This window comes from Pseudochaenichthys georgianus, unplaced genomic scaffold, assembly GCF_902827115.2.
Source record: "Pseudochaenichthys georgianus unplaced genomic scaffold, fPseGeo1.2 scaffold_443_arrow_ctg1, whole genome shotgun sequence".
In the NCBI taxonomy this organism is placed as follows: Eukaryota; Metazoa; Chordata; class Actinopteri; order Perciformes; family Channichthyidae; genus Pseudochaenichthys; species Pseudochaenichthys georgianus.
Genome location: NW_027263008.1, coordinates 15,579 through 28,760, shown reverse-complemented (window position 1 = coordinate 28,760; position 13,182 = coordinate 15,579). Strand labels below are relative to the sequence as shown.

The 13,182-nt window shown below is 41.1% G+C and overlaps 1 long non-coding RNA gene across 1 annotated transcript; it reads right to left on the bottom strand.

Moving 5' to 3' along the window:
* Nucleotides 1–1,104: 1,104 nt before the first annotated feature.
* On the bottom strand, nt 1,105–3,174 carry LOC117442572 (uncharacterized). The gene is made up of 6 exons (XR_004551530.2): nt 3,084–3,174; nt 2,639–2,694; nt 2,465–2,538; nt 1,901–1,970; nt 1,674–1,772; nt 1,105–1,236 (listed from the first exon to the last, which is right to left on the bottom strand). It is a non-coding gene; the product is annotated as an uncharacterized lncRNA (long non-coding RNA).
* Between the last annotated feature and the right edge of the window lie 10,008 nt (nt 3,175–13,182).

The window sequence follows — 13,182 nt, the reverse complement described above, 5'->3', positions numbered from 1 at the left end:
ACAGATGTGTGTCACTGCTGTGGAAGCACTTTGGAAATGATGCACGCGCAGCGGAGCAGGTCACGCGCACCTGACACAATTTGTTGTTAGTATTTTTCGCTCCGTTCTCTTTTTTGAATAGAGGGTGCCAGAGCTATTTAATAGAAGAGTTACGACACCGGAAGTCCAAAAACGGTTATCGTCACGTGGTTCATGTAGACGAGGGATCGTTCCCCGGAAGTTCATGGCGGGCAATGTGAATGCATTGATAACAGGAGATAGAACTACGATTTTTGGTAATTATTAGTGAATAAAGTTTTTGATTTGCAATATTTATACAACAAATCAATATGTGTATGTATTTACATCAATATGTTTTAAAAAATAAAATAGAATTTGCTAATATTAAGTGATAATATTAGGATTAGTGGGAATAACTAGTTTACATGTGGCTAACAGTGCCTTGGTTAAAGAGCCTGTTGCTGTTTATTTATAGCTTTGAATTCTTTAAAACCAATATTATCTTCTTAAACTTGTATGGTAGTCAGGAGCATCATTTTCTAATGTTTATTGATACATTTAGAGGGAGGGGATCTAAAGTAATACTTTAAAATTCAGATTGGATTCATTTCTACCATTTTCTTAAATTCATGGTAGTTTCAGTAATCCCCTGGTAATTGAGGACACAAGTTATCTAAATGACTAATGTCATCTTTATGGCTTTCAGAAAGGACAGGAGACCGACAGGTGACTAGCAGCAGCAGCAGCAGCATGATGATGATAAATGTGTTGTTTTAGGAACATCCATTGCAAATACATGGAGTTCAATAAACATTGAAGAGCATATCATGCAGTTTGTCGGTGCCTTTTCCTCCGTGTTGTCCTGGTTTGCTGTGCTGCCTCCTAGTCGCCACCATGGTTTGCTGTGCTGCCTGGGGATGCTCAAATCGCTCAGAGAAAGGAGTATGAATGTACGGCTTCCCCACTGACACAGAGCGGAGGAAAAAATGGCTGGCTCAAGTCAGCAGGAGCAATTTCACGACCAACAGCAACACAATATGTGATGTAATTATATACAAACACTGCATTTGCACTTTTTCACAAAACGAAAACCACACCATTGGGAAAGCTTAATGTTTTGTTTAATACAAACAAACAGGGAAAGGCTTGAAAAACACAGAGTTGAGACTCAGGGTGCAGGGTGAGGGTCTCAGTGCAGGTATTCAGGCTCCATTGAATCCCCCTCTGGTTCTTGTGCTGAAAGAGGGAGTAACAGACAGGAGAAAGGGTTATACACACAGCACACCTATTGGATGGGAAATGGCCTTGGGGAGATGAGGTGTGGTCTCTGTTCCCAACTGAAGTTATGGAACTTTATTATTTGTGAGTTTAACAAAGTATGACAAATGGCATCAGTAACAGATGTGATATGAATTTCTATAAAGTTGTCTCACATTCTTGGTCATGTTTTATATACAGTATATAATGAGTATAACATGTCCAGTAAGTATAAAGTGTTTCCTAATACTGTGTATTCAACCACTATGGAATATGTATGTGAGCAGACAAAACTGAGTTGTTCTGTGTGTGAAGTAACCTCAAGTCACTCCGCGTCCGCAGGCACATTTTGATGCAGACCAGTTTGTCAAGACAAAAAAGGGCAAGACTAGGCTGAGAGCAGAGGCTATACCCACCATCTCCGTGCATCGCCCTGTGGTCAAAAAGAGAAGGGTCCCTGCACCACGATTCACCCCGGGACCTGTATCTACAAAGCCCATCGCTCATGATCACAGCTATAGTGTGAAAGGTGACACTAAGAGTTCATACTTATTATACCTGTAACAAAAGTAATATTTGTTATTTTTAAGTGGTATAATATTTAAAATGTTCGAAAATGTACAGTGCCATGTCTTCTACTTACATTAGTCTCAAAGATTGAGGGAAGAAGGGATGAGGAGACACAAATCATTAGAAGATTCATACGGCTGAGGCTGAGAATTGAGGCCAAACAAATCAGAAATGACAGAAAAAAAAATCAAATTAAAAGATGGCCATTTTGGAAGCAAGAGCCAATCCAAAAAGGTGAAAAGAAACAACAGCAGCCAAGCTACCACATCCAGCAACCCCCAAACAGATCCACAGCTGCAATCATTTCCATTAGCCGTTGCAATGGAAATATTTGGACTAAACATTGCTCTTCCACCTGCCAGCACCCAGCTAACATCACTGCCCCTCCACCCGTAACATCACTGCCCCTCCACCTGCCAGCACCCAGCCAGAGGAGCGCAAACAACAAAAACAAGCAAGGTGTCCCGTCATGTACCTGGAAGTTTGGGTTGGCAAAATGGAGTAAGAGAGGGACTTGAAAAACCTTGGTGGCTCTCTACTCATGTTACAGTTGTCTTGGTTACAGTTCTCAAGTTTTTTTTTTAAATATGAAATAAAAAAATTTAAGTGAAATCAACCTCTTCTCTGGAGAACACACCTTGATTTCTCTGTCTTGTGAGTTTGCAGTCTTGCAGTTTTGCTCCTCCACCTGTAACATCACTGCCCCTCCACCTGCCATACAATAGGTTACTAACAAGATTACTTAGATAATACAGTGATAGAATACATGTTTAGTTTGCTTATTTATATAACACAGTAGTATTAAACGTACCTTGTGTTTTCACTCTCACTTAAGTCCCTCTCCCTTTGCCATCAATCCAGAATCAGCTGCAACATTATACAGACAGGTAATAATCAACAGAATCACAAGGACACAATATGGCTCTGCTAAAAACACTCGCTCTTAAACACACCGCAGTTATATTTATCTAATATTTAACTCCCTCCACCCCCGCATACAATCCCGTTTAGAAGCCCCTCTTCTCTAATTCAACATGTTGGACGAAATGACATTAAGAGAACGGAATTTACCATTGAAAGGCTGTTCAACGTGTGTTGCTAACTTGCTTCGGTATGCTAGCTTAATCTGTTATCTGTAAACGTTCCCTAAATCTACAAATTTAGGGATAATCCACTGACATCCTTTAATACACATGTTCATTAGAATCAGATGTACTGATAATATCCGCAATATAAATCTTTAAACTTCTTCTTACCTTTAAAAGTCCGTCAAGAACGGTCTATTATGCTGCAACTCCACAGCTCTGCCAGCCTTGGCGCTAACTTCCGGGGAACGATTGAGAGGCTCGCCATTGCTGTAAAAAAGTGGTCCATTGGAGTGAACGGAGATGTCGTAACTCTTCTATTAAATGGCTCTGGAGGGTGCGTAACATTCAACTGCCCGAAGATCCCGGCGCGAAGCCTGAAGGGTAAACACCAGGTTTACTAATCTACCCGCACAATTTGTCTGGTGTCGGAATGTCTCGCTAGGTTAGTACATTGTTAAAAAACAAAACACCATTTAATTTCGGGTTAAAATGTGTTGTAACTGCGTTACTGAGCATTGTAACGGGTAATATATTACCCACATTTCATTAGTAATGCGTTACATTACTTCGTTACAGCAAAAAGTAATATATTACTGTAACTCCGTTACTTTTGTAACGCGTTACACCCAACACTGCTGATGGACAGATGTGTTCATGACCACTTATATATTTACTTTGATTCATTCACAGTGCGGTATAATGAGACAATAACAGGCTACAGATGCGGACACACACACACATATATATGTATATATTTATATAAATATATACATTTTCAGAATCAAACAGAGCACTCTCATAATAACGTAACACTATCAGAGACTGGATATATCCCCCCCCCCCCTCTCCCCTCTGGTCGCTACAATGAGGAAAATAAATTACGGGCCAAAAGTTGTATTTACAAGTATTAAAAGTAAGCAGAGGACACCAAACCAACTGAGACCTGTCTGTCCGCTGCATCTATGCACACACTGTACCACACACACCTACACCACACACACGCACATACAGCTCCTAAAACAGGCTATGCCGTTGTGTATTTTATTGTGAAGCACTAAATGGTTTTAGAAAAATATCGACTCTTTGTTTGTAGATATCTACTAAACTAAAGCAAATAAAGAGAGTAGGCCTGTTATACTGAGTGATATATATTATACACACTGCTCTGCTTTCTGCACGGACCTCACAGCTGTTCTCACTGTAAACGTCGCGATGAAAGCAGTTAATAAAATAATATCCAGGGGATGCATGCAGAGCTGTCATTGGCTGAGATAAGTCCGGCCGTGCGTCACGACTCTTTGAAACATCTCTGTTGCCGGATATGCATCCACGAAGGAGCCGTGGAGGACCGTGGAGGACCCATCAGTCTATCCTCGGTTATAGCTCCTCCAGAGAGCCTCCTCGACGCTCGGTCCTCGGAGTGCATTTAGAGAAATGAGATGTCCTTCAACATGGCGCGCTAAAATTCATTTCCGGGTCACTACCGGAGGACCGAGGAGTCGAGGAGGGGCATTTGATGAAATGAGAAAGGGCCTGTGTGTGCCTTCTTAAATTGTTTGTTTACGTCCCTCACTTCCGTTTCGCTTCTCATGCACTGATTCGCTAGCTGAACAGCCAATCAGAGTGATTGTTTGGTCCGATGCATCGGGTCAGGCAGTCCAAATCTCCAGGATAAGAGCATTATCGCCTGTGACATCACTTACGCGAGCCAGAATGGGATTTGGGATTTGTAGTCTTTGTAGTCGCGTATTTTTCATAGTCTTATATTTCAACAGTTTTACGACAAAATGTGACTTTTTTGACATGGAACTTATTGTTTAAGATTGACAAACATCATATGTGTAGTTCGTGGCACAATTCAAACGGGATCAAAAGATACGTTTTCTCTCTCCATTGAATTCAATGTACATTTTTCGCTTCCGGGGTCCCATGGGCCGGAAGTAGATGGGCGTGACTTCGCCTCTCTATTTGGAGCAGGCGGGATTAGACTCTGACATCACAGTTGAGCCGTTCGTGGCCGACTCCGCCTACTAAGGGCTTCTCGGCAACTCTGCAGAATCCTATGGGTGATGTCACGGACACTACGTCCATTTATATATACAGTCTATGGTAGAAACATGTTTTTTTCTGCTGTAAAGTTGGGCATTTTAACATGGGGGTCGATGGAAATTGCTCCTTTCTGCAGCCAGTCCCTAGCGGCCCATATATGAACTGCAGTGTGTGGCACTTCCGTATTGGCTTCCCGGCTGTTCCCCAGAGTTTGCCGCTTGTGCGGGACACACCAAATTGATTTTGGGCGACAGGACACGCTTCGTCTTCCGACTTACGAAAACAGCCGAAATCGGCCTGGTGTGTCAGGGCCTTAAATGCAGGAACACACACACGGAGGAGATGGCGGAGAGAAGCTCTCCAATGTATGGTTAAATGTTACCCGTCTTGAGGTGGACAATGCTCCTTGCCAAGAGTGTTTAGCATGTAAGGGCGGTAACACGAGCAATGTGTCTAAACATTTATCAAAAGTGCACCACATTCAGACGGAGGAATGCACCGGGCTCGACTGTCTTTCTAGTAGCTCTGTAGCCCCGTCCACGAGCAACGTTTACACGTCAGGTGTTATGTATGCTAGCAGCAACACACCGAGTTAACTCAATTATACAAACATGGGTTAATGATGAGAGGTAACAGAGTTACTCTTTATTTTGTTAAAGTTTCAGCTATTCTGTTTACAGTTCTGTCATCAGATTATTTAATACGATTTGTTAAAACATTGTTGTTTCTTTTGATGTGAAATATTTTTTTTTTTGCAGGTCACCCTTGAAAAAGAGATCTTTTGATCTCAAGGGGCTTTCACCTGGTTAAATAAAGGCTACAAACAAACAATTAATTTTATTTAAATACAAAGCAATGTTAATTTTGTTCACAATTTGTTAAGTTAATTTAATAATATATGTATTTTTGAATCAAGTATTCATCTTTATTGTCTTCATTGTTAGTTTCCACATGCCTAAAACAATTTCAAGCTAAAAGTTGATGGCTAAATAAAAGTGTTTGAGAGATTGTGCAAGGCATACAGTAATAGTCCGAATAGTCGATTCATCCCTTGCAATTTGGGATTTTATTTTTGGTTGGTAGACCTCGGTGAGCTGGTCATTTCAAAAGGAGCTCACCAGCCAAAAAAGTGTGGGCACCCCTGCTTTAGGGTATGTAAATAATACTGAAATCAATGAGTTCTTCATCTGAACTTTGCATAGTACATAACTCATATAAAAAACATACAATCAAAATGGAATGGTTCAATAACCGTCATCAAAAATACAAAAAATACTTTGGTTGGTCTTCAACATAACAGTTTTTCTTTGTGCATAACTTCTAGTATTAACATTCAATATCACTCTTCAAAATAGCAGCAATTAGCTTGGTATCAGAACATTTTTTACTCCCTCCTTTCACATACATCATTCGCATACTGTACCACATTCAGTGTGAAGGCACTTGTTTTTACAAAGTATAAAAGAAACAAACTATGTTAGAATAGCACAAAGTAATACTACTACTTTGTAGCTGGTTTTTCATTCTAATGATTTCATCATTTGAAGTATCACATAATTTGGACATTCTTTGAACAATCTCATCATTTACATCCATCTCTGTATATGGGGGTGGGTTGTCTTGTTCTGCAAGCATTTGTAAATGTTTCCTCATGAGAAATTTACTGAGATGCTAACTAACACAAATCCGTCATCACTGCGCCACTGAAATACAATTTCAAATTGGACACAACAAATTATATAAAATGGGACCAGCTGGTCTGCTAAAACGTGTTATTTTAGACGCACAGCGATGCTATTCTATGAATATTTTCCTATGTGTGAAAACGGACCGTCCAGATTTTTCACCTACACCTCCTTCTTCCCGTCCTCTTTTCTCAATCCATATCTTCCTATCTTTCACTGACTGTCAACAGCCGTTTAAAGGCTGATATAATTTGCTAAAAGACTCTTTGCCAGTTGGATGAATGACAGAGACAAAAGGCGGCAGACAGGAAAGCCAAATAACAATGCATCCATATATGGTCATTTGCATTCAGACAATCGCTCATGCACCCTCTTTGGCACAAAGCCCCTGTCATATTCATACCTGGACGCTTGCCATCAACAGACACACACATATACAATCCGCTGGCTGCTGTCTGTCCATGGTATTCTTTTGAGGGCAGCAGCTCTCTAAATGGCAAATGCCACACAAATTGAAATAAAGGATTAGAAAAAGGAAAGGAATGGAGGGAAAGGGGTAAGGAGAGGAGAAAAAGAGAAGATGACAGTGCCTGAGGGAAAACACATCCCCTCCTGTCTGGCTCCCTGACAGCGCGGAGCAGACAGGTGGAGAAGGGAAAAGGACGAGCAGCGTGTGAGTGTCTGTGTGTGCAGGGGTGAGGCATCTCTCCAGCCGAGAGAAGGGCATCTGTCCATCTCTGCTCCACTCATACTAAAGCGTGTGGCTGCTGTCCGTGTCTGTCTGAGTGGCGTGCTATTAAACGCTATACCTGGCCAGTGTCTCATCGCCGATCTGGAATCCCATCATGCATCTGTCCAGGCGTCTGTTATCCTCATGCTATCTGTCACTCTGCCTGTCTGTCCTTGTGTCCTTCTATCTATGAAGAAGAGGGGCATGCTCATGTTGCCGTCAGCACTCGTTCTGTCTATTTGCCCACCTGCTTGCCAATCTGACGAATCCATACTCTCCCTGTCTTTCTACATATAATCACCAGCTTTCTATATGTGTTGTGTGTATGCCAGAGCAGCCTGTCACTCTGTTCCTTGTAGATCTTATATACTGATAGATGACTGAAGGATATACTGGGATATTTGCTGCAGGGAGCGCTCCCTTCTCCCCGATTGCAAGCACACAACAGTGGCCTTCAAAACACACGTGCACACATACAGTACGGTACTAATACAATGTCTGGATTCCGTGATGGAACAAAGAGGGCACTGGATGAATCAAGTGTGCATGTGTGTTTGAACATGAATGAATGTGTGAAGGTTTGTTTGATTTTCATGCTTGTTTTAGATCCCTAGGGGGTTAAAGAGCAGCTTTGCATTACACTGTGGGCAGAGTGACAAAGATAACAGAGCAATTGAGATTCCCACCGCACACCAGCTTCATCTGAGCTGTTCGGAGTTAGAACTCACTAAATAATTATCTCTGATTCTATCATTTAAATAAATATAATTTCAGTTACCCTTACACAGACTAACACAATGATGATTCACCCCACTTCAAGCTCATGTGGCACTGTGGTTAAATGCCTTAGCACACACGTATTGCTGAATTGTTACATAAAAAGACACTAATAACTATGACTGACTTTAGAGAGGAAACAAAGCCTTAAAAACAGACATTAAAACTTCTGCATCTTAAAAACGGCAATACTTTTAACAATATTATTTTGTAATGATAGTCAAACTGCAAAACATAACAACATGTAGTACACCCTAAAATTGTGCAACCATTTTTGTGTTTCTTTTATTTAATTATCTGATCATTGAATTCCAGAGCTAATGGTATCCATCATAATCTAGGTTACAATCATGTCATATAACCGTTATATGGATTGTGATGAGAAGTGTTAAAGGTAAGTACTACCTGGAACTTTTATAATGGGAGCAGTCCCCGGGTTCTCTCAAGGGGAAACACCCACCCACTCAAATTTAATTTTACAGGTAAGAAGTTGGTGAAAATAAATAACTGTGTCAACTTATCTTAGCTTGATATCGGCGAGTGTTGAAACGAATGTTTAACTTTGTTTAGAACATTTGCGTAGGACTTCATGTTCTATGATTTTTCGACATTATCGAGTGTTCTGTTTACTAGATGATGACGGCCGGTGTGGGGTTGTTTTACCTGATTACAGTCTGGCAGGCATGTTGGTCACCCCGCTGAATGGTTGAAATTCCCCTGAGTATGGTTTTAAAGGCAGGTTGCCAAGTTTTAGGCTTACTTTGCTACTGCATGCATAACTAGAGAAATAGCCATAATATGAAGTGCCGTATAAAAAGTTACAAAGCTTTACTTTAGTTTTGCAGTTAAAAGCTGTAGGCCATATTTATGTGAGGTGTTTAGATATAGCCTAATTGGTTTATTGCACATTATGTAAAAACAGAAGTATAAGACTCATACAGATGCTAATTTGTAGAATGTGAGAGTTACGCCTGTGAAGACATTCTGCAAGATATCATGTACTTCAGATGTATGGATGTTTGAACTGAAATAGAACCTAACACAGAATAATCTGATGTAATGCTATGTGAATTTAATAGGGAATAAGAAGAATTCTGGTTATCTGTATTTTACTGATTTCTTTATTGTTGCTGTGGTGCCAACTTTGGGACCCATTATACATTCAGTATCCTTAGTTGACGCGATGGCAGAATTTACCGTTAATAATAATAATAATAATAATAATAATACTGTTATACTTTTAAAAATGTTATTTATTTAGCGCTTTTCCTGGTGCATAAAGCGGTTGCGGGTTAGTGTATAGCTGGGAAATATTTTCTCAGTAGAAAGTATTCACAATGAGAGTAGGAGTTTGGCTAGCTGCTAACACCAGTATATGCTAACATGCTGATAGCTGTGTTTGGTGTATGTCATACCATTAGCAGGTATGACATACACCAAAGTGTTCAAATGATTCAGTTTTGAACTGAAGATGGCACTAGATTGAAAGTCATGGAATCACCATTGACATACCTGAACAAAATGTTGTGCCAATCCATCTAACCTGCTGCTGGTTCCAGAGGGAAAGGTCAGGAAATATTATATTTTGTGAGTCATCCTCTTGGAACCATGATGATTTGTAACACAATTGATGGCAAACCATCCAATAGATATTTCAGTCATTGGGTTTCATCCTCTGGCTTTCATGAATGACACAATATGGCTATCCATCCAATAGTTCTTGATATTTGTTGTTGTTTTGACCAAAGTGGTGGACCAATAGACCAGCATTGCAGTTGGCTTTTAACAATTGTTCAATGTGACCTGTGGATTATCCAGATCATATTTTGCTCTATAATGTTTCTGAAAACAATGTTTGGGTCACATAAGTGCCTACAACGTAATTCCATCCAAGTCCATTGTATTGAGGTGGTAGAAAGAACTGATTACCAGATCAGAAATAGGAGAGCAAAGAAAGAACTGGCCTGACATGCAAAGCTGAATTTAGATCTGTGATGTTGCGAGGACACAATACACCCTAGCTTGTTGTGGCACCAGATGTCTCTGTACACACTGCCTTAAAGTGTGTTTCTGGTGTTGTGTACTGTACATCCATCCTGGTTCTGCTGCTTAGCCAACTGACTTCCCCTGCCAAACACATGTATGTCAGAATAGATTCCCGGGGCTGCAGCAAAGTGTGGCACATCCAGGCAGAAGTCCCTGGCCCTGGGAAGAAATGAGGAAGATGCAATCCAAGCTCACACACAAATGTGTATACGTTCAGTTTAATAACGCACACAGTATCAATAATAAAGAGTGCAAAACAGGCTCCTTCTATTTCTTTCTCCCTCTCTTCCTTACTCATGCACATACAGAGTCTCTCCCTGGTGGATAAATCAGTCCTTTCATGCTCTGTCGTCTAGCTGGCCCTGTTCTACTGTGTTTCTATAATAGAGAAGGAGCAATCCCTTTTTTTTTTCTTTACTATTCACACATACACACTCTGCCCTCCCTCTCCCTAAACTTCAAAGGGCTCCTAGTGGAGTCAATCTACAAGTACACCAGACCAATGATAGGGGAGTTACAGCTTGTGCAATGACTGAGCTGGATATATCAACCTAATGAAATGTGTGTGTGTGTGTGTGTGTGTGTGTGTGTGTGTGTGTGTGTGTGTGTGTGTGTGTGTGTGTGTGTGTGTGTGTGTGTGTGTGTGTGTGTGTGTGTGTGTGTGTGTGTGTGTGTGTGTGTGTGTGTGTGTGTGTGTGTGTGTGTGTGTGTGTGTGTGTGTGTGTGTGTGTGTGTGTCGGTTGGGGGAGGTACGTGTGGGAAGATGGGATGGTATAATTTGCTCTTAAGTGGTAAGGATGGAGGTAATGGCTTTTTGAAATAGGACCTGGACGATGATAAAGGTGGCCTGATTAACACAAGTATAATAATGTTATCATTGGCCTGTAATCAGGAGATAGCTTAGTGATGATAATGATGTTAATGAAGATGATGGTATCCCCATTGAAATAGATCTGTAATGATTCCAAAGGCACGTTTTTAAAAAAAGATTAGTATTCAGCAACTGAGCTGGGGAAAAAAAAGAATATTAGAGGAATTCACACTCAAGGTGGAGCTTTCTTGTAAAACAAACAAAGTTCATTAAATGTGATGTTTCTTCTAGAGGTCTAATGATGTTTTATCAATCTTCCTCCTCAGAAAACCTACATCAAGCCAATGAAAGAAAAACATTTTTTAATCGCACAGCGTTAACATCCATGTAAATATTCATGTTAGTGAGCAATAAGTCTACAAACACAACAATAACATTTGGCACCACCTTGTAGTAAGCCCCCTTTAGAAACAATTTATAATTTGGAGATGCCTGAAGTAATGGGAATGATGAGAGTAACACCTACGTCACTTCCAGGCGAAAAGTACGACCCGACCACTTTTGGGGGAAAACAACGCTGTCATTTGAATGTCAATAGAAATTCTGAATTTTTTGCAGACATTTTTGAAAACCGTGGATTTTTGGATCTTCAAAGATCAGTCAGGCAAACAATTACATGAAATCATTTGAAATCGACAATCGGGATCGATACATGGTTCAAATCAGTAGGCGAGGCTGTAATTTCGCCAGCTGTTACTCGCATGAGCGAGGCGGAAAATAGTTTTATCATGCCAAAAATCTGCTGTCGTTTATTGCACCTCAAACATTAAAACGAATAATAATAATAATAATTCCTTACATTTATTATAGCGCGAATCCAGAGTTACGTTTGTCTGTACTTCCTCTAAGAAAAAAGGACAGTGGAAGAAGAGCTCTGTCGGCCCGTCCACACGGCGGCGTGCGTTCTGCCCATTCACTTTGAATGGGGTGACGTCACGCTTTGCCGAACTGCATTGTGGGAGCGTCGCTTCGCTTTGCTCGCTTCAAAAGTTGAGCAATGTTCAACTTTTGAAGCTTCGACGGAAGCGTCAGCCAATCAAATCATATGCCAGTAAAAGCTCTAGCCAATCAACCGCGTGCTTGTGTGTCCGGGGCGGGAGATTCATGTGATTGGTTGTTGGTCGAGCTTCAGACACAGACACAGCTTCAGACACGCAAGCTTCAACGCACGCCGCCGTGTGGACGCTGCGTGTGGCTTCAGGCTTGATCGCCATTCAAATGGTTTCCCCCAAAGGTGGGCGGGGCCGTCTCGGCCCTGACGGCTCGCCACTGCGTAGATGTGATGGCCCGTCCACACAGCGGCGTGCGTTGAAGCTTGCCGGCGGGCGCGTCTGAAACTCGACCAACAACCAATCACATGAATCTCCCGCCCCTGACACACAAGCAGCGGTTTGATTGGCAAGAGCTTGTACTGGCATATGATTCGATTGGCTCAACTTTTGCAGCGAGCCACGCCAGCAACGCTCGACGTCGCTTCCCACAATGCAATTCGGCGAAAAGTGACGTCACCCCATTCAAAGTGAATGGTGAAGCGTCAACGCACGCCGCTGTGTGGACGGGCCGTTACTCTCATCTATGGACATCGATCGCCTACAGATATATTTAACCATATCGAGCCCGATCGTCGATTTCCAATGATTTAATGTAATTGTTTGCCTGTCTGGCCATTCGGGCTCTTTGAATATCCAAAAATCCACTGTTTTATTACATTTCTGATCATATTGGCAAAAACTTCAGAATTTGTATTGACCGCCATTCCAAAAGTGGGCGGAGCCGTACTTTTTGCCCGGAAGTGACGCATGTGTTACTCTCATCTATTGATACTTGTATTTATTAACATTTATTATATAACTAATAACTTTCTCATAATCATAGTAATGCTGCATGTTTAAAAACCTTTGACTATAGAATTGGTTGATCAAATGTAACAATAATTAAAGACTTACTTTTGGCCCTTATTTAAAACAAAATTGGTACCAAAAGGTTTTTTTGCAACAGCTGAAAGTACACTGCAGTGCTTACTATTAATACATTAATCATAGGTCTCTTAATTTATAAATAGTTGGGAATCCCAAAGCTGTCTGTTTTTCTAATCTTAATTAGGCTATG